The following is a 21530-nucleotide window of genomic DNA, read 5'->3' on the forward strand; positions in this document are numbered from 1 at the left end:
GTTTCATCCCGAAACGTACAACATACCTTGGAATAATTGGGGGTATTGTTCTTGCATATCTATTTCTTTTTTCCAAGTTGCTTCTTCCATCCCATGATTGGTCCACAGTACTTTAACTAAAGGTATTGTCTGGTTCTGCAACACTTTTTTCCGTTTATCCAGGATCCTTATAGGTCTCTCCTTATAACATAATGACTCATCTATCTGCAACGGTTCGTAAGATAAAACATGTGAAGGATGGTGTATATATTTCCGTAGTTGCGAGACGTGGAAGACATTGTGAACCTTGGACAATTCTATTGGCAAGGATAATTCATAGGCGACTTCACCAATTCTTCGCAAATCGAATGGTCCTATAAATTTAGGACTCAATTTCCCTCGCAGCCCAAATCTTTTCACCCTTTTAGTAGGTGAAACACGAAGAAATACCTTATCCCCTTCTTCGAATTCCAGCTTTGTTCTTCGTAAGTCAACATATTTCTTTTGTCGATCTTGCGCGACTTTCATTTTTTATCGAATTACCCGAACCTGCTCCATTGTATCTTGAATTAACTCGGGTCCAACTGGTATACCCGGACTCACATCATCCCAACAAATAGGTGTTCGACATTTATGCCCATACAAAGCTTCAGATGGAGCCATACCTATGCTAGATTGATAATTGTTATTATAGGAAAATTCTATTAATGCCAATTTATCCTCCGAAGAGCCCTTAGATGCTAATATGCAGGCTCGTAACATGTCTTCTAATATCTGGAATATTTGCTCAGTTTGCCCATATGTTGCTGGATGGAATGTTGTGCTAAATTTCTGAGTTGACCCCAAATCTTCTTGTAGCTTCTCCCAGAAATGTGACAGAAATCGAGTATCTCGGTCAGAAATAATAGTGGTTGGAACGCCGTACAATCAAACAATTTCCCTAATATATGCATCCGCTAGTTGTTTCTTGCTCCAACTTACTCCCATGGAAATAGATCGTGCTGTCTTTGTCACTCTGTCCACTACAACCCATATAGAGTCATTTCCCCTCCTTGATTTAGGTAATCTTGTCACAAAGTCCATGGAGATCGAATCCCATTTCCATTCTGGTACTAGCAATGGCTGTAGCAATCCAGACATCTTCTTCCGCTCAAATTTTACCTTTTGACAAATCAAGCATCTTGCCACGAATTGCGAGATGTCTCGCTTTAACCCTTTCCACTAGAAATATTTCTTCACATCCTGAATCATCTTATCTCTACCTGGATGAACTGAATAAGCACTGCTATTTCCTTCAAAATCTTATTACTCAATTCCTCGTCATTAGGGATGCACCATCTCCCATTTAAACGAACACTCCCATCAGCATATTCTTGGAAGTCCACGGTCTCATTCTTTTCTATCTTTGACTTCAATTCCTTGAGAAAGTCATCCTTTTCCTGCTTTTTTCGAATTTCTTCAAAGAGAGACGGTTGCATCACAATTGCATTCAATTCTCCTTGTAGTTGGCCCCTTGCAACCACTAGCAAGCCCAATTGCACCAGTTCTTTGTATAGCTCTTCTGGCACAGATATCGATGAATGTATCTCCCGACGAGGTCTTCTACTCAGAGGATCTGCTACTTTATTTGCTTTTCCTGGATGTTATTGAATATCTATATCATACTCTTTAAGTAATTCCAACCATCTTTGTTGCCTCATCTTCATTTCTTTCTGGGTGAAGATGTATTTTAAGCTCTTGTGATCAGTATAAACCTTGCAAGAGACTCCATATAAATAATGTCTCCATAATTTCAGTGCAAAGACGACTATTGCTAACTCTAAATCATGTACCGAGAAGTTTTTCTCATGCATCTTCAATTGCCTAAAGCGTAAGCTATAACTCGCTGGTTCTGAATTAGTACACACCCTAGTCCTTCTTTGGAGGCATCACTATAGACCTCATACCCCTTTTGTTCCTGAAGGTAGAGCTAACATTGGAGCGCTAGTCAATCTTTTCTTTAATTCCTGAAAAGCCTTCTCGCATTTTTCAGTTCACTGAAATCTTGTATTCTTCCTGATTAGATTCGTAATCCGTAGAGCTATTTGCGAGAAATTCTCCTCGAACCTCCTATAGTATCCAGCAAGCCCAAGAAAGCTTCTAACTTCCCCAACATTGGTAGGTGCAGGCCATTCTTTTACCGCTTTTATCTTCTTAGGATCCACTGCTATACCTTCCCTGGTTACAACATGCCCTAAGAACATTAATTGATCCAACCAAAATTCACACTTACTCAGCATTGCATAGAGTTTCTCGCTTCGTAATATTCTTAACACTTCTCTTAAATGTTCTTCATGATCTTCGCAATCTTTAGAGTATACGTACCAATATATCGTCTATAAAGATTACCACAAACCGATCGAGCAAAGGCTTAAAGTATCTCTACATTAAATCCATAAATGCTGTGCATTCATGAGCCCAAACGACATCACCACAAACTTATAATGTCCATATCTAGTTTTGAATGCTGTTTTCGAAATGTATTCCTCCACTATGCGCATCTGATGATACCCCAACCTTAAATCTATTTTTGAGAATATCACTAATCGCTTTAACTGATCGAACATATCATCTATTCGGGGTAATTGATATTTATTCCAGATTGTGATTTTATTAATTTCCCGATAATCTATACACAATCTCATTGTACCATCTTTTTTCTTCACAAATAACACTGGTGCGCCCCATGGAGACACACTGGGTTGGATATAACCTTTTTGCAATAATTCTTCTAATTGCTTCTTCAATGCAGCCATTTCTGCAAGAGCCATCCTATAAGGAGCTCTAGGTATCGGTGTTGCCACTGCACCAGATCAATATGAAAATCAACCACCCGATGTGGTGGCAATCCCGGTAAGTCCCCTGGAAATACATCCAGAAATTCTCTCACCACCGAAATTTCTTCAATTTTGCTTTCTTCCTTTTTACCCCTTTCCATTTGATTCACATAACCGATATCCTCAGGTACTATCTCTGTATCATTCTCAATTATCACATTATCTTTTTCTACCGGCCTCACCATTTCTTCTCTATATACAATATTATCTCCACTTGGAGACCTCAATCGAACGGCTCTAGCGTAACATTCTATCACCGCCCTATTCCTACTCAACCAATTCATTCCCAAAATCACATGATAATAATTCAAATTAAAGGGTATCAGATCTACCCGCAATTCTGACCCTGCTATCCTAATTTCACAATTCTTAAATATCCATTTACAACAAGTCGACTCCCGATTAGGCATACAAATAGTCATATTTAAAGGTTGAACACATTGCCAACAAACATATTCGAAATAAATGAATGTGAAGCTCCAGAATCAAATAACACATTGGCCATCCAGTTACATACAAGAAACCTCCCTGAAATTACATTACCTGGTAACTCATGCAGCTCCGAAATCCCATTTGCCTCTGTCTTAACAGCGAATAACTTCCCTGGTGCTTTCCCTTGATTGACATATTGAACCCCTTTTCCGGCCCTACCTTGGCTTGAGCTTCCTTCTCCAGCGGTCAGCATCAACATATTCCCTGGTTTATTGTTTCCTCCTCGCCTTCTTGTTTCTTTCCATGAGGGACACTCATTAATTCGATGTCCACCATTTGCACTTAAAACACACCATTTGATCCGAGCAATTTCTGCCATAATGATTCTTTCCGCAACGATTACACTTCCATCCTGTCCTTCCACCCTTACCATTCCCAGCTTGCCCTTTGAACTGAATTGGGGCTAACACTTCTGTTTTTGCTTTCGCCTCTTTAAATTTTCCTCGTTTTCTTTTCTTCCGAAATTCTTCATCCTTTATTTCGATTCGCTCCTGTTCTATAGCGCGATCATATAGTTCTTAAAAAGTTGTATATGTCCCAATTCGCTTTTGGTACTTCAAATTCAGGCCTTCAAAAAACCACATCATTTTCACCCTTTCATTGCCTACAAAATCAGCGCAAACCAGGACATTTCCAGGAATTTTGGTGCATACTCCAATACGGACATTTTTGCTTGCTTCAAGAAGAAGAATTCGTTCTCCTTCATCCTCCGCAATGCCGGAGGAAAGAATTTATCCTTCATTTTCTCAACAAACTCTTCCCAAGTAAATTCCGATTGTTGGACTACTCCTTTGGTGGTATTCCACCATATATCAGCTGGTCCTTCCAAATAAAAGGCAGCCATCTTAACCTTCATGGTCTCAGGGCAACTGACCACGTCAAACAATTTACTCATATATGTAATCCAGGCTTCAAATTTGACGGGATCAAAATCACCGTCATAGGTGCGTGGCTTATGAGCAAACGCTTATAAAATTTCCCTTCATTATCATTCTTGTTTTGGTTTTGTTTTTCAAGTATCTCCAACAATCGAGCATTTATCTCTTTCATTTCTTGGCTTGCCATTCCCTACATATTCAATTTGGATGCTCTTCCTTGGTTTGCCATTCCCTACATATTCAATTGCAATACTCAGTTCGATTTTCATACATTCTTTCCTTCATAAGTTAACTTAATACATTAATTTCAACTTCACAACTTTGTTTCATGTATATAGTCCATGATAGCATAGCAACTTCGCTTGTTATTTATTTACGTATTTCATACAAACACACTGATCTTCACTATTAGAATAAATGCTTATTGCTGCGGTCAAAAAGTGACCTATTGCGGCGGTTTTGGGCGCGCAACAATTAAGGGGGCAGCAATAGGTATTAATTATATTGCTGCGGTTTTTGGGTAAAACCGCAGCAATATATATATATTATATCAGATTCATAAATTATATTGCTGCGGTTTCTAGAGAAAACCGCATCAATATGTTGTGTTTACTAATAAAAAAATAGTTATTTTGCTGCGGTTTCTAGCCAAAACCACAGCAATAGGTACAGGTGTAAGCAAATTTTTTTTTTTTTTTTGCATTTTGTCTTTAAATTCGAAAGATAAAAAAAATTCAGAAAAATAGCAAAAAATTAAAAACTTCCAACAGCAAAATGATACAGAAAATGAAACGAAACTAATCAAGAAAAATATCAATAAGAAATCTAAACAAAGAAAAAAAATGAACTACAGAAAATGAAAGGTAACTAACAATAAAATGAAACTAATGAACAAAAAAGAAATCTGAGATACATTACACTGAACAAAAAATTTGAAACAATAAAAACAAAAAAAAATCTTCGATCATTCATGTTGAGGAGAAGAAACACTGCGCGTTTGTCATTCATCATCGCCAGATCTTGTTTGTCATTGATGGTCCGGTATTTTGAACGACGATGAGAGTGAAGACGGCGTTTCTCGTTTCGCCATGGTCGACGGAGTCAGTCGAAACCCACCAGATCTGGACCGCCGCGAAGAAGCTGTTGCTCGTTTCGCGAAGAAGCCGTTTCTCGTTTCGCGAAGATGCCGCGAAGATGGTCGGTGGAGTCAGCCGGTCGGTAGTGTGTGAAAGAACGAAGGTGTGTAATAGGAGGGAGGGTGAAGGGTCGAATGACGATGACGAGAGGAGGGACGACGGTGAAGGGTCGTCGAATGACGATGACGAGAGGAGGGACAACGGTGAAGGGTCGTCCAAGGTGAATGACGATGACGAGAGGAGGGAGGTGAATGACGACGACGAGAGGAGGGAAGGTGAAGGGTGAGAGGAGGGAGGGTGAGACCTGAAGATACGAGAGGAGGGAGGGTGGAAGGTGGAGGGTGAGTGCGGCTGTGAGAGAATATTTGAAGAAATAACAAACCCTATTTATTAGTGAGGAGTGTGGCACGCGTTTTATACTCTTTAAGTAAATTTTTTTAATGATATTGCTGCGGTTTTTGGAAAAACCGCAGCAATATATTACAATATTATTTTTAAATATTATTTTAATATATTGCTGCGGTTTTTGACGAAAACCGCAACAATAGTTTTGGTCAAAAAGTTAACTTTTTTTTCAAAAAACATCTTATTGATACCATATTGCTGCGGTTTTTGGCCGAAACCGCAACAATATCTTTATTTTCTATTTTACATTTTCTTTTTACATGATATATTACTGCGTATGGGTAAAACTGCAGCAATACCACCGCAGCAATAAGCAATTATTCTACTAGTGATTTTTTTCATTATTTACTTACATATCTCATGCAACATGCTGATCTTGTACAAAAACCTAACACTACAAAAAAAAAAAAATGACATATATTAAAAGCTCCCTTCCGCTTATCTCCATTCCTTGGTTACACTTCCTGCTTAATCAAACCTGCACGGATTATAATAGTACCCACTGTCGTCACTACTGATGGACGGGGTCTTAGGATCATAGTAAGGGCCACAAGTCTTACATCCTTCCTCAGCCCCATAAGTGGTATTGGATTGGGTCGTATGAGTAGTACTTGAACCTTGTGATGTTGGGGTTCTTGAGCTAGAACGACTCTTAGTTCCACTGGACGACCCCGACCAACCTCCATACATCCCAGCCACTCGCTCTTCCTCTCTATGGCTAATTCGCTCATACATTTCCCTCCAATGAGGGTCATTTGGGTAAATTTGCCCCTGTCTTTGATGTTCCAGGGTGATTACCATTTCCCCCCTAACTTCCTCTACTGTGCCTTCCCATCTTGTCAAACTCTTGTCTATATTCTCCATGGTCACCCCATACCCTTGAATTTCTCCCGTAGCCGCATGCAACTTCAACAGACTCCAATAGGTTCTACGGAAACTAGCACATGACTCGCAAGTCGGTAAGGTCTTTATTATAGCGTACGCCTGGATTCCTGTCCGCCAATAATGATTATTACTAGCAGGCCCCATAACCTCATTCCACTCCCGAATGTGCCGTAACACCTCATTAGCATGATCAATTAAATCATCCCACCATTTCCCGACCGGGGCATAGGTGTCGGGTTCCTTCAGATAGGGTACATTCTAATTCACACTCTCACTGGATCTACTTGAAACCATCTACACATAATTTCAAATGTTTATACAATCATCACATACATAATCTATGAACATAAATTCCATGCACATAAACACATATTCACATCATCACATATGTAATTATTTATTTAGTTTTTCGAAAAACATACTTATAATTGTTTTGGAATACTTAGTTTTTAAAGTTTTGGAATTGTTTGCTCTGATACCAAGTGTAACATCCCTCCCTAGTTAGCAGCTTACTTAAGACTAACTACAATTAATTAAAGGGTTAAGCTACTAATTAGAGATCCTGTTAATACAAATTCCTAAACCACCCAGCCCTTGGGAGGTTAAAAAATCTGTATATATATCTGAGCTTCGTTTATGAAATCAACTTAAGATACTTAATTATTACATCATAGTCTCAGTATTTAGATGTTCGGATTTAAAAATATAAGTTACATCACATAGTCGATTTATACAATAAACACAACGCAGCGGCAGAACACATAACACGAATATTCCAGACTAAGCTAATCTTTGACCTTCAGTTAAATCCTGAAAAACAACTGAATCTGCCCCCACCAGAACAGGTTCAAAAGAACAAAACATTCAGCTTATGCTGGTACACAAGTTCCACCACTTCATTAATGTTAAGGTGGCTGAAAATAGATTTCCACTCTAAAGTAGTATCAGGATCAATAAATCTCAAATATTTTTATTCGCTTAAATATCATAATACTTATCCTTTTTTAATAAAGTAGCATAATAAAATCCACATAACATAACGAATAACTTTTCATGAACAACACTTATACTCTTTCCAATACTCACTTAAATACATTAGTACAAAACTCAAAATATTTCTACTTTAGGAAGGAACACGAATGGAGGGCAAAGCCAATCTCCAAAGTTTTTGAGGGACGTCTCCCCACCTTTCGTAACTTCTGCTTACAAGACTTTCTAGGTCATGACCCTATATAACAGAGAAATATTTGCTCTGGAGCAATACCCGCTCCGGAGCAATACCCGTCCTAATGACTCAAAGAGCAAACCCGCTCTACGAATGTTGTTCATCACTGCTAACGCAACTACTTCCCTTCTAAAAACTAGTATTTAGTATTTATATAACCTTAAATATATCCAAAAACTTTATTTTCCAATACTTGATCAAACCACTTTATAATCAACTTGACTTATCAAAACCAGTTTCGGAAAACAAGCTTGCTATGTCAAGTTCCACTATATTTGGAAAGGTGACTTAACAACTATGTCTCGAAAGAATGTTATGATTAATAAAGGTGATTAAAGGCTGGGTTATCGAGATATGACAGTAGGTGAAGGTTCATAGAGGGCTCTTAACATATAGAAGATTATTCACACAAATAGAACATAGGTCAATTTAGATGGTTCTCGGTTTGGTGTTGATGAACAATGGTTTTATGCAATTATCATTTATACTTCTTGGGTTTATCAAAATTTTAGGTTTCACACTTTATATATAAAGGGACAGTAGGTATTCATCATGAAAAAGGGTTGAATGGACGAAAGGAACAAGGGTTTACAAGTAATTAACCGAAAAGTCGAGTTTTTAGGTATTGTGTACTTCTCAAACAGAAGTTATACTAATTATAAGAGGAAGATGTGATACAAGGTTGATCAACACTCAATATAAGTACTTTACAGTATTTTATAATAGAAGGGCAGCAACAATGAAGGCATCTAAACAAAGCACAATCGAAGTAGAAGCACGGTTTGATCGGTTTTAGAGGAACTTGACGTTCAACGATTTCTAATTCGAAAATCATCAATCACAATTCATATTTAACACATGAAAATCAAATACTTATAACTTCTTAACAAAACAGTAGGTTTCCCACACCAAACATATTCGTAGCTTTCATAAATTCCATAAACAAGTTTTATGATAACAATTAAGAAAGTAAAGCTTCAAAGGGTGGTTCTTGTGTATCTTAACTTGGTGTCTAGGAATCAAATATTACTTAGTAACTTTTACCACCTTCCAGTAACCTCTTAGGAACTTAGGCAAATCATTCATCACCTTAAAGTTAGTAATTAACCCAAAGAAATCAAGTTTCAAACTAATATACCTCATGCATGCTGAAATTCAGCCACAACTCACCTTCCTTGGTTTTTCTTAGGGTTACAGGAATGGAACTTTAAAACTAACGCCTGCCAAGTATGACAGCACCTTGATAAACATAGGGAAGTGTTTTTGTGCAAGTTTCAGTGCCAGGAGCCAAAGAAAGCAAGCTGGCAATGAAGAGGCTTCAACTCACCAGAAATGGCGTGAATGAGAGAGAGAATTGTGTTGCTTTTGTTATGTTTGTTTGTGGAGTGTTTCTGATGAAAATGAATGACGATCTTGGTATCCTATATAGGGAGAATGGGTAAGGGTAGGATCGAGATTTCCTGTTTAGTATTGGGGTTACAATCGTCATTCTCTTGCCTATAAACACACCAGAATTTTCCAGGCTTTTAATTTAGGTTCTTTCCTCCATCACTTCTTAATCCTTAATTATTCTTAACTAATTTCCTCCAAAGCATATTATATACCTTAACGGAAGTTTCTCGACTTAATAAATCCTTAATCTTACTTCCTCGATCATCAAAACCATATTAACGACTACTACCAATTTCCTAATTCTGAAACGATACTTAACTTTTCAAATATAGTTCATAAATTACTCCATTATCACGTAGCTCATGTGATTAGTTAGCTAATAACACATAATATCCATGTTAGTACCATAATTCACATAACAATCATTTAAACTCTTAGATTTCAGAACGTATGGGTCACAACTTAATTTAATTATCATTAGCATAATTGATTGTGGATTATCGATTCTAATCTTAGCTTAATAAGTCAGGCTATTAGAGTGGCAGACTGCCAAGTAAACGAACATAACTCTGAAGTCCATTAGGAAAGTTTGTATTGGCCGATAATCAAATTTGGACATCGTGATAAAAAACAATGCCCATAGGGATCCCAAATCTGGTCATGATGTTCTGCCAGGTAAACTTTCGTATCTAATTTGCCTTACTTTTTGCTGTCAACTCCGCTTCTATCCATTTCGTAATACAACCAATCCCTACTATAAGAAATCGCCTACCTCCTGTCATGGTCGTGAATGGTTCCAGAATGTCCATCCCCCATTGGGAAAACGGTATCGAACATAAAATAGGTTGTAAATCATTGGTGGGTCTGTTAATTATAGGAGCTAATATCTGGCATTTGTCACATTTCTTCACGTAACTCTGAGCGACCGCCAACATACTTGGCCAATAGAAACCTGCTCTCAATGCCTTCAACGCCAGAGCTTTTCCTCCTATAGTGATTATTATGTATTAGCTTGCCTGCCACTTTAATTTATTCTCGGACTTCTGATCCATGGAAAGCGTCCCTGTTAGCTTATACTCCACTAGCTCACTGAACCATTCCTCTTGTTGATTAAGATTGTTGACGGTCACTGTTTTCTCTGTGATGCTTTTTTCTTTTAAACCATGACATTTCTCTCAATGCTAAATAAATCTGAGCTAGCCAGATTTGATAATGCGTCCGCTTTTATGTTATCGGCTCTAAGAATGGCTTGTATTTCAAATTGCTCTAACTGAGCAGCCATTTCCTTAGCTTTCTCAACGTATTTATGAATATTGGCCTCTCTAACTTCGAATTCACCTCTGAGTTGACCACTCACTAGCTATGAGTCCGTTTTCAAAGATACATTCTTCGCTCCTGCTGTTATACACATTCTGATGCCAGCGATAGCTACCTCATATTCAGCTTCGTTGTTTGATTCTGGGTATGTGAACTTTGTTGCGTACTCATTAGTATTCCCTTCCGGACTTGTCATTACAATCCCGGCTCCTGCCCCACTTACTGATGAAGATCTGTCCACTTCCAGCAGCCAAGTTTCCTTCTCTTTTACATCTTCTTCTTCGTATGAAGCTTCTATGATGAAGTCCGTTAACGCCTGTGCTTTGATAGCGGTTCTTGGTTTATATTGGATTTCGTACTCTAATAACTCCACGACCCATTTCAACAAAAGGCCTAAACTATCCATCTTCTGTAACGGCTGATTAATCAGGACTTGGATGGGATGACAAGCAAAGTAAGGCCTTGGCTTCCTGCCCACTATGATGACTGCCAACGCCATTTTCTCCACCAATTGGTAGAAACTTTTTGGTCCATTGAGAATGTGGCTGACAAAGTATACAGGTTGTTGCCTTTTTTCTTTATCCACCAATAACACGGCCGCGACCGTTTTGGGAGAGGCTGAGATATATAAATGCAGTGTATCTCCCATCTCAGGCCGTGTTATGGTTGGTAGACTTTTCAAATGCTCTTTTACTACCGAGAAGGCTTCATATTGCTCTTTTCCCCACTCAAATTTCTTGTTTCCCTTCAACAATGTGAAGAAAGGTAAGGCTTTATCGGCTGGTTTCGAGATAAATCGAGTCAAGGCCGCCATTCTCTTTGTCAGCCTCTGTATATCTTTAACACTCTTTGGCCTAGGCAGGTCCATGATTGCACGAACTTTATCTGGATTCGCGTCTATACCCCTCTTACTCCATGAAACCCAAAGAATTCCCGACCCTTACTCCTAAGACACACTTCATTGGGTTGAACTTTGTTTTATACTTTCTCAACGTACTAAAGGTTTCTTCAAGGTTGTTCAGATGCTCGCGGTCCATTTTACTTTTAACGATGGAATTATCCACATATACTTCTATATTTCTACCCTTCTGGTCCGCAAACTCCTTATCGACTAGCTTATGGTATGTGGCTCCTGCGTTTCTGAGTCCAAATGGCATTGCTTTGTAATTATACACCCTACAATCTGTTATTAACGTTATTTTCCTTCTGTCTGCCTCCAGTAGGCTAATTTAGTGTTACCTCGAAAATGCGTCCCTGAAGCTCAACAACCAATTCCCGCTAGTGGAATCCACAAGTTGATCTATTCTGGGTAGAGGATAGCAATCTTTCGGGCAAGCTCTGTTCAGGTTTGTGAAGTCCCCACACATCCTCCATTGGTCGTTAGCTTTTTTTACCATAACAACATTAGCCAACGATTCCGGATAATCGCACGGCTCGATGAAATCGACCGCCAACAACTTGCAACTTCTTCTTTAATTGGCTTTATTTCGCTCGACGAAAAAAGCTCTTTTTTTTCTTAACATGAGGGATTGTACTATCGACGTTTAGACGATGCGCCATCACGATCGGGTCTATGCCTGGTATCTCTTCCGCCGAGAATGTGAAAATGTCGGCGTTTCTAAGAGGAGAGTCAGTAGGTTGACTCTGACCTCCGTGTCCATGTCCATCCCGATAGTGACCGTCCTTGTCGGGTCATCGGCTAGCATCTCTTGCTTTATCTCCCCTTCAGGCTTTGGTCTTGGCATATCGTCAGGCCGATATTCCAAATCCTCCATGGAGATCTCCTTCATTTCTTCTTCCTCTTCAGTCTTTGCCTTTTGCGCTTGAGCTTTTCTCTGAGCTCTCTTTTGTTTCCGCGTTGGCCGGCTCAAGTCTTCCAGTGGAATTATTCTGGCAGGTTGCTTTAAAGCTGTGAGGTAGCATGAACTAGCCATATCCTGGTTCCCTTTCAACTTTACTGTCGTCCCTCCATTAGAGACGTACAACATTGTTAGGTGATACGTAGATATAACTCCCTAAACATCATGGATGAAAGGGCGTCCTATTATAGCATTGTACGCTCCCGGTACATCTACTACTAGGAATTCTGCCATGACATCCCTGTCCTCCTCATTTTCTCCAACTCTTACTGGTAGCGCTATAATACCTTTCGGCAGTACTAACGCCCCTGTGAAGCCTATCACCAGCTACCGGACCGATTTCAAGTGCTCCTGGCCAATCATGAGCATTTCAAATTTTGAAAGGTAAAGTATGTTTGCGGAGCTACCTCCGTCTACTAGGATTCTATGGATTAGGAAGTTTGATACCTTCAGGGTGACCACAGGAGGGTCGTCATGAGGGTAAACAACATGTTTAGCATCTTCTAACATAAATAACATGGCCGACATTAGCGGTGGCCTTCTCCATTGCATACTTTAGTTGAAGTTCACTTGATGCCAGAACTCCTTCAGACTCGCCTTAGCCCCATTGATGCTACCTCCATGAATGGGACCGCCACTTATGATGTGAATTTCGCCTATCCGCGACTGCACGTTCGGATTTGTTGGTTTCTTCAGATCCACATCTTTGGTTTGAGCCTTATACTGACTAAAGTAGCATCTTCTTATCAAATCTTCCAAGTTATCTTTCAATTGTCTGCAATCCTCCGTTAAGTGTCCGTGATCTTCGAGAAAATCACATCACTTGTCATGGTTCTTATGGGACATCTGTTTCGGACGCTGCCTTTATCACTGTCTTTGTTCATGGTGCATTTTTGTGTTCTTGAGGTCGTGATCTAAGTATACGCATCAAATTTTTCTTTGCATTCCCCTTTTTCACGGACATTTCCTCTCTTGACCATATTGGATTTCTACTTTCTTTCTTCTCTACCACGTGCACGATAATTTTCACGTCCCTTATCTTTCCTTGTTTCTCTTCCTTCCTCCTCTTGGGCTCGCGATGCTGACTGCTCGCGACCCTGTCAAATTCTTCTCCCCATATAAAATCATTCGCTTTTCCTAGAACAGGTCCGAGAGATGTGAAGGTCTTACGGCCAAGATAGCTTCTGAATGCCGACGCCTCTCTCAACCGATCATTAAAGCCAAGATAGCCACATCTTGTTGGAAGCGTGGGATGGAGACCGCTTCAACATTGAAACGACCGATGAATCTCGTAAGCTCTTCGTCTCGCCCTGCTTAATAGATAATAACTTTCCGGTAGTGCGCTCACGGCGCCTGTTGCTTACAAAGTGCGTGCTTAATGTAGACTATAACTGCAAAAAGTTAGAAATGATACTTGGTGTTAAGGTTTTAAACTATGTTTGAGTAATCCCGGTGAGAGTGGACAAGAATAATTTACACAACATGGCGTCCACCTGCGTGTAGAGAAACATATGACCTTCATACGCTGCGACATGATCGTCAGGATCATAAGTGTCGTCATATTTGCAGGACGACATATTGATCCAAGGCATGAGATGATTCAAGATCTCCGGAATGAAGGGGGAGAGCTTTGGATTTATCAACAGGTGTTCCCCGACCAAATAGTTAATAGCACCATTGGTGCTGTACTCACGGCGGGAATGACCCTGATCTTCTACTTCCTCGAAATAGTAGAGTTCTTTCGTTTCCAATAATGGTTCTTCATACCCTTATCGGTCGAGTTATCTTTCAAGCTGACATCCCTCTCTGGTGAGGGTACGCATTTTCCTGATCGGGGTCCCATCCGCATTCCTACCGGCCATAACCAGTGGTCGTTTACGGTTCCCGGCTCCAGCATTCGGAGAGGCTGGATTGTTGTTAGGCTGGGGAGCGTTTGTTAGCATTTGAATGAAGGATGCTACAGTTTGAAGTTGCTCTGTGGAGAATTGACTTAGTTGAGCCAGACTGAATGGAACATTATTGTTTGGAGTTTGTTCCTCATTCCCTGGTAACCTAAAGTGGAACTCAGGTTCCTAGTGGTCAGGTAATAAGGGGTTGGGAAGACCCTTGTCCGGCTCCGAATCCTTGCGGTCCATGACCAGTGTAGTTGTCTGCATCATCCATGACTGTTATCACAAAATATGGGAGGTCCCCTCCTAACGCCAAGTTGTTTTGGTGTTGAAACGGTGGCGGGCTCGTTAGAAGTCCGTCAATAATCGAGGGTTTTCCGAGACTGGTGAGCTGAAAGAGAACAAACATAAGCTACCCTCGGGGGGGGGGGATGGGAGGTAACCCCCTCCGATGCTCAAGTCAGTAAATGTCCGCTAAGGATTTAGAGAGAGAAAACCAGAGAGAGATAAGCTATTTTTAGTATGTGAGAGAATGTACCTACAGAATAGTACCATTTGGCTATTTAAGGAGTACTATTTATCTAGCAGGATGCGTAATCCTTTGACACGTGTATGACTAAGGTGATTCTGAATGGAGGGAATATTCCCTTATTTTGTCCTTTTTGGTGGCCGTGAGAACCATCTCGATCCCTTACCAGGGATGACTTGTCCCATTCTGATGAGTTCGCGTCTTGAAGAGTTTCATATCCGACACCGAGGTGTGTCCGACAGTAGACTTGGGATGCTACCCATACAGTTGTTGAATATTATTAGAAGATGTAAAGATTTTAGGACGAGGTTCAACTCCTTGAAGGTTTTTCCTGACTGTGAATGTGGTGCTTTGGCTAATTGTTCTTTTGAATTACTTAAGACAATGCTTGCTGCGATCAGATTTAAAGATTAATTATGTAGTTTTTTGGGTTGGTTCAAATCTAGAGTATACCACTTCTAAAACTAGCATCTTTAGCATGGATCCTTTTCCTACTATAAATATATCATATTTCATTCGGTTGCAAGTAGAGAAACAGAATAAACTCAATGATAAACAATGAGTTTCTCAGTTTAGTGCATTTACGTCCATGAAAAAACATCATCACCGGTTATAGTTTTGGTGGTAAAAGAAATTTCAAGAAATATAAGGTTGATAAGTGATAGGAAGTGTGATCACTATAAGAAGATTGGTCATACAATGGATTGATGCTTCACTCGTTGATAGTATTTATGACTTGTTTACAGAGCTCAAAAGTAAAAAATCTGGTGGAGGTTCTACTTCTAGAATGGTAGCAAATGTTTCTGATCTATAAATTGGTCATTTTATTGGAGATTGTCCTCTGGATTATGATGGAAATTTCATCTCAATAAGAAGTGAAAGTTGACGTTTCTTAAGTGAATGTTGTTTACAAACAGATGACAAAGATGATGAAGAGTCTATTGGTTTATGCTGACCATTCTCAGTATTCTTCTTCCATCAACTTTGCATGTACTCTTAATGTATCCAATGTTAATTCATTATCTTCCTACTATAGTCACCTGGATTGGATTATGGATATAGGTGCCATAGATCATATGATATGTGATAAATCTATATATGCTCCTTGATTACAAGGTTTCAACTCAACCTATTAAGTTGGCTTACCTGATGGTAAAAATATGATTAGTAGATCATGTTGGCTTAGTTGTCCCTCTTATTCCTGATATTCATATTTAAAATGTATTTTTCCTCCCTAATTTGAAATATAATCTTCTTTCTGTTGGAAGATTATCAAAAGAACATCAACTACTTGCTAAATTCACACCAAAATCATGTGTTTTTAGGCACTTACAACTAGCCATGTCAAGGTAGTTGCAATAAGGAAAGCTAGTCTCTACAAATTTCTTCTTCTGCTTCCAATAATTTAATCTCAGTACTGCTCTTCATGTTAGTACTAATTTACCTTCATTTGATGCTATTCATTCTATGCTAAGACAAATGAATAAGCACTTTGTTTAATCCTAATACATCATCTATTTTTTTATTGTGAATCTTGTTTGTTTGCTAAGATGTCTATCCTTGTCCTCTTCTACATCTCATGCTTTAAAATTTTTTGGTTTTTGCTACATGTAGACCTATGTGTCCCATATATATATATATATATATATATATATCCTTGTTTAAGTGGTGCTACTTAATTTCCTAACTATTCTGGATGATCACAGTAGAGCTATATGGACACATCTAGGTCACTCTAAAATACAAGTTCCTCACATATTATATCACTTTATAACTTACATAGAAACATAATTCGATTTACATTTGAAGAACATTATGAGTGATAATAGTACTAAAATCATACAGAGTTCTTGCTCTTAATTGTTTGCTGGCAAAGGCGTTATGCATCAAAGAAGTCATCCTAACACCCCTAACAAAATTGGAGGATGGAAAGAAAACATCGACATTTGTTCCATATTACTAGGGAACTCAGATTACATGCTCTTATATCTATTAAATTCTAGGGTAATTGCTCACTAGCTACCACGTACTTAATTAACTTAATTAATGCCTACTACTACATTCGCTTGGGAGACTCCTTTTGAAATTCTTATGTACAAGCCTCTATCTTATAATATCTGAGGACTGTTGGTGGTTTATGCTATGTTAAGCATAAAGTATCTAATAAGGGTGAATCCAAATTGTGCATTTTCACGAATATATGAATATATCGGGAGTAAATTTTCAGGTACTTAATTTTGTCATGAAAAACTGGATCTGTAGCAATATGTTGAGCAACAATGTTTTCATAATACAATAAAACTAGTAGTTAAGGATGAATGTTTTAATAATTAAGAAGACTAATCAGCTATACTAGCTCATTTGTAGTGTAACTCATACTTCTATACTTAGCCTCCGATCCGTTGAGCTCCTTGAAACCACCTTTTGCTTCTTAGTTTTCCAAGAAATTAGTGAAGAACCATGGCTTCTTAGCTCGCCAGGTGAACACCATGCAATCATCCTTGAGGTAATTTTTAACGTCAATTTTTTTACGGTCGCTTTCCTTGGTTATTTCTTTTCAACAAATTTTCTCTACTCCATCAATTTCATCCAGGTTAGTATTTACTCACTATAAAGTAAACTTTGAATTTTCATTACTATTTATTTCCTCTAGTCATGGGAAATCATTAATTTCGTAACTCGCCAAACCACAATCATCCATCTAATCCTCATATCCGTCGATACCAGATCCAAAGAATGGGAATACTCATTCACCACCCTCCAAATCATCACATCCCTCCAAGGCTCCAACCATCAACTAGTCACATGTTGTTGTTGGCACGTTCTTCGATAATTCTCCACCAAATACCAGCTTTGTGTTTAATATTCTAAACAATCATTGGGAGACATGTGATCCTATCCACGTCTATCGTACGGGTCCGTACTTTATCCTTGAATGTCAAAATCTCCTGGATAAAGACGCAATTCTACACCTAAACACTACCTTTATAGATGGTAAGCCTATCACTTTTAGGCCATGTACAACCTACCAAATTCCTACTAGCCTTAACTTCAATATGACGCGTATATGGGTAAGAATCCATGATCTTCCTTTGGGTTTTCTTAGATTATGAGTGGACTTTGAGAATTTTGAGTCATGTAGGACTCGTGGAGCATATAGATAATGAAGGTCTAGGCCTCCCTCTACGACCTTACCTTTGGGCGAGAATCATCATCGACCTTACTCTTTCGCTGATTCTAGGTTGTTTCCCTACCCATCGACAACCATCAAGTGTCTTGGATATACTTTAGATATGAGTGGGTTTACAGGTTTTGTAAGGAGCGTGGTTGCATCGGTCATAACACTAGACGATGTAATCTATCGGCCTTTGATGTGCAGTGTTTTATTCAAAGGAGGGTACGTGGTTTAGAGGAAATTGGAATGACGGTGCTTCAAACTCAAGAGGGCATACCCCGGTATACTAACATGGTAAGAGGAATTTCTGATAGATTGATTTTCCATAACCCCAAAATTAACCTTCACCATATCTTGCCAAACACCCATGCCCCTCAACATGATCCATACCTTTTTCCGCACTTATACCGTCATGAAAATGGTGATTCTGAAAGTTCCTCTAAGGAGTTTTTTGACGCCCCATCGGAGTTTTGGTTTAGAGAACGCATGTATAATACTCGATATTATTCGGATGTAAGACGCAACATCACACTAATTCCCCAGCTGACTTCTCAAATGCTTCCATGGGGGATTCACTCCTTCGCATATAAGGGAAAGGCAAAATCTTTCCTATTCGCCTGGGGTTAGATATGGGATTGTTCTAAATTCAGGGGCCTTTGTCACTTCTTGCTCCAATAACTACCCCACTTTAAAGCCCAATACCAATATTGACCTAAACTTGCCACCAAACCCCACAAGCCCAAATACAAGCGACCTACATCCTCAACATCCACCAAAACATTTTGAGAGGTAGGAATTTTTTCCAAACATTGGGCCTATCTGGTTTGGCCCATGGTACTTTAAGGTCAGGCAATTTTTATTGTATGCCTACCAACTCTTCTAGGCCTCCTCATCCAAATCATCAAATTCAAGCCTAGCAACACCAATGATACTCTTGAAGCAGTGGTAAGTGTTGGTTGGGCGGTCCATCCTCTAGAATTTTCTCACTCTTTTTTTGCAGGATAATACATGTACCCATATGGAAACTATCCCAATTCAAAAACTAGGTTTTCTCCAACTTCACCTCTGCATTTTTCGGATATCAATTCGGACTCCAGCTCCAGACCCATAACCGATTTAGTTGATTAGTGCCCCACCAATCCGAATCGAATGATATTAACCACTAGAGGCACTCCAGTGATCTTTACAGCGAAGAAAAGACGAGATGCTCTGAACCATCGATGTCAATCTGCAAGTAGTTATTTCCAATTTGATGAGAATGAGTTCGAGGCTAGATTTAAAAGGCAGAAGCATTGTTTGGAAGATTGGGATGCCAAAGAAGGTCTTAAAATCTAATGTAGCCCTCATACCCCTACCATCATGGTAAAGCCATTACTGATTTGTCTATGGCAGAGGTGTTAGGGGTCGATTGGGTTTTACACTAGTAGAAAAAGGACGATTTGTGTCCCCCCAAGTGCGTCGCACTACAACAAAATGACGCAAAAAGTGAATTTTTGTCGCATGGGAGCCAAAGTGTGACGCAAAACAACTTCTCACAAGCACCAGATACGAGTCATATGCGTCAGATCCAGATGAAGTGCGACGCATATCGCACATGTGCGTCGGACCTCGACGCCCATCCGACGCACATCGTCGACAACTATCTACGTCGCACGTCGTTAAGGTGCATTGCAAATGATTAATTTGCGTCGGACCCCAAGCCCATGCGACGCACATCAGTTGGGTAACCCCATCTCACCCTCTCCCTTTTAGTCTAAAACTTCAACTCCCCATCTCCCTCTTAACCTAAAACTTCAAATCCATCAGTTGGGCCGCGTCTTCCTCTCTCCCTCTCTCCCTCTCTCCCTCTCTCCCACTCTCTTCCTCTCTCCCTCTCTCTCTCTCTCTCTCTCTCTCTCTCTCTCTCACTCTCTCCCTCTCTCTCTCTCCCTCTCTCTCTTTCACTCGTCGAAATTCATCATCTCAGGCAACTCGAAGTTCGTTTGTTTCATTTCTAGAAGTAAACATCAAATAATTAACATTCAAGAAGGGTGTCGTTACAGATCAAGGGAGCCGTTCTTCGATGGCGTCAAGTAACCGCTTCTTTCATGATCTACTCAATCGAGAAAGAGAGGATCTATGGATAATCACCGACGGTGTCGAAAAAGAATGCGCCGAACTATTGGCCGTTGTGAAGGCAACACTATCATCACCGACGATGTCGAAAGCAAAGATCACTTCATTGTCCATGTCGACGAAGCCTTGGTATTCTTTCTTTTTCTTTATTTTTCTTCGTTTATTCGTTTCATTTCGTGTTTTGCATGTGATTCATGGATTTCAATTCATATCTAAGTTTTATGGAATTGAGTTTTATTATTTGTTTTAATATCATTTCAATTTTTTATATTTGATTTTTATTTTTATTTTTATGGCATTTATCCTAGTCTAGGGTTTATTTTTTCAGATCTAGGATTTTTTTTCAAATTTTCAGTTCTGGACTTCCTTTTCTCGTTTTCAGATCTGGATTTGCTTCTTCTCGAAGTCTTTTCTCCTGTGAAATTTCTACTGTAGTTGCGTTTGAGGTGAAGATCTGGATTTGTACCGCCACCTGAAGATTACATGAAATTCTCTCTTTTATGATTTTCAGTAATTCTATAATCTTCTCTATTTTTTTTGTAATTTTCTCTTTTTTATTTTCTACAATTTTATTTAATTTATGTATTCTTTTTTATGTAATTTATGTATTCTTTTTTTATGTAATTATCTCTTTTTCTTTATTTTCTGTAATTTATTATTATAAATCTATGGTTTTTAGTGAAGAATCCAAAATCATTATTGCAAGTTTGCAACAGCCTTATTCCTAGTTCATAAAATTAATTTTTTTCTCCTCTAAAAAAAAATTAGTTTTTTTAAAAAAAATTGCAATTTGTGTCGCACGTAGCCCAAGGTGCGACGTAAATCACTCATCTGCGTCGCACCCTAGGCGATGTGCGACTCACATTACCCCATTACCCTTTGAAGCTCTGTGTTGGGCTGGGGAGAGCCATCTGCGTCGCACCGTATACAACATGCGACGCAAATAGCTCAAGATCTGCGTCGTTTCCGCATCCGACGCAGATCATTTAAAGGTCATCTGCGTCGAGACTTGTGCCGTCGGACCCAAGTCCGACGCAAATAGGGGTCCCGGGTCCGATGCAAATCAACCTTTCTCTACTAGTGTTACCTTATCGACGAAAGATGTTCACAAACGTCATGCCAACACCTTTCCTTTTGACAGTATAGGAGATTGGTGTCTCAAGAGAAGCAAAACTGATGACACCATGCAACAAGAAGGTATGTACGGACACTCATGATACACACATGGTAGTACATCTCACTTTGAATATGAAAATCACAAATAATAAAGCTTCACGGGACGTGGTTGACCCTGATCAACCACCAAAGAATCCATGAATGTTATATCATGGATTTGTCGGAGATTGAACGCCAGAGATGCCTCGACAACACATTACTT

This window comes from Beta vulgaris, chromosome 3 (assembly GCF_026745355.1).
Source record: "Beta vulgaris subsp. vulgaris cultivar EL10 chromosome 3, EL10.2, whole genome shotgun sequence".
Classification (NCBI taxonomy): Eukaryota; Viridiplantae; Streptophyta; class Magnoliopsida; order Caryophyllales; family Amaranthaceae; genus Beta; species Beta vulgaris.